The 1,793-nt window shown below is 44.7% G+C and overlaps 1 protein-coding gene and 1 pseudogene across 2 annotated transcripts in view; one reads left to right on the top strand and one right to left on the bottom strand.

Moving 5' to 3' along the window:
• CEP85 (centrosomal protein 85kDa) overlaps positions 1-1,793 on the top strand; it is a 54,878-nt gene that overhangs the window by 38,300 nt on the left and 14,785 nt on the right. The gene's annotated exons all lie outside the window — the stretch shown is intronic.
• Positions 641-1,239, bottom strand: LOC105540886 (annotated as a pseudogene).

The raw sequence follows: 1,793 nt of genomic DNA on the forward strand, positions 1-1,793 counted from the left end.
AAAAAAAAAAAAAAAAAAGCTGGATGTGGTAGTGGGTGCCTGTAACCTCAGCTACTTAGGAGGCTGGGACAAGAGAGTCGCTTGAACCCGGGAGGTAGATGTTGCAGTGAGCCGAGATCACACCACTGCTCTCCAGTCTGGGCAACAGAGTGAATGAGATTCTGTCTCAAAAAAAAAGGCCGGGGGCGGAGGGTGTGACTGTTGGAAGGGGAAAAGTCCTCGCTGACAAAGAAATGACACTAATGAAAACAAAATCAAGAATGATCCACTGGTGCCAGAGATGTTAGAGAAGCTTGTCAGTGAGCAGTTCCTTACTTCTTGCAGCAAAGGGTAGTGTGGGCTAAAAATACTTTAGAAAAATCAAACAGCACCTGCAACACACTCTTAAATAAAGGCCAGGCTTGCAAACTATTCTTTCTTATCCATGCTGCTCAAATGTGAAGGAATTCTATATAAGGCTAAAGTCTAGTGAATCTTCTCACTTCAATTTCCACCTCTCTGGCTCAAGTCATTCTTGTGACTTAGCCTCCCAAGTAGCTGGGATGATAGGCGCATGCCACCACGCTGGGCTAAGTTTTGTACTTTTAATAGAGACAGGGTTTCACTATTGTTGGCCAGGCTGGTCTTGAACTCCTGGCCTCAGGTGATTCACCCACCTTGGCCTCCCAAAGTGCTGGGATTACAGATGTGAGCCACTGCACCTAGCCCTCACTGCTGCTGCTTCGTGGAATATAGTTTTTCATCAAGTGAGACTAGGACAATCTCTTCATATTCTTTTAGTTCCTGGGATGTTTCACAATAGTCTGTCTAATCACATCTGCATCTCTAGACAAGTGCTCCATCATGCTTTCAACAGTTGTGGTTGGTGCATAAAAATTCACCAAGAAATACCCACCTCTGCTGTGCTGTTGACAGAGATCTTATAAGGAAGTGCTCATTCGCCCAGGTTTTCCAAGTCCCTCACTATTGTTCCTCTGTTCATCAGGGCTTGTATCATACATTTCAAAGTAGCAGAAGTCTCTGGCCGCGGCATGGCTGTCAAGATTAAAGCCAGCTTATAGTCAGGCATTCCCGGAGGCTCGGTGGGCGGCTCGGAACTGGGCTGGTTCCCAGGAAGGGAAGGAGCAGGATGGCAGGGACCTGGAAGTGGCTGGGTTGAGTGTCTGCCGAGTGGCGAAAGCTACAAAAAATTTTTTAAAAATTAGCCAGGTGTGGTGGTGCCACCTGTAGTCCCAGCTATTCAGGAGGCTGAGGTGGGAGAATCACTGGAGCCCAAAAGGTCAAGGCTGCAGTAAGCCATGATCTCACAGTTACACTGCAGTCTGGGTAACAGCAAGACACTGTCTGAAAAAAAAAAAAAAAAAAAAAAGATTAGTAGTTCTGTACCCCAGCACAACCCCACAGTAGTATCTATCTAGAGCTCTCCTCTTTCCTCTGATATATATAGTTGACCTTGGAACAATACATTTAAGCTGCACAGTTCCACTTGTACGTGTATTTTTTTTTTCAACCAAACGCAGATAAAAAATCACATATTCAAGAGATGCAAAACCAGAGTGTATGGAGGGCCGACATATATGCGGTTTCTACAGGACCAACTATGGGACTCAAGTATGAGCAGATTTTGATATACACAGGTGGTCCTGGAACCAGTCCCCCATGTATGCCAAGGGACAGCTGTATTTCTGAATAGTATGCTTTTCCTGCACTTTTTTTCTTCAGTGAATTTTAGACATCTGTTTTTGTTTCATGAGAACAGTATCTCCCCAACAATATTGATTGTAATTGTTTTG

This window comes from Mandrillus leucophaeus, unplaced genomic scaffold (genome assembly GCF_000951045.1).
Source record: "Mandrillus leucophaeus isolate KB7577 unplaced genomic scaffold, Mleu.le_1.0 Scaffold23, whole genome shotgun sequence".
Classification (NCBI taxonomy): Eukaryota; Metazoa; Chordata; class Mammalia; order Primates; family Cercopithecidae; genus Mandrillus; species Mandrillus leucophaeus.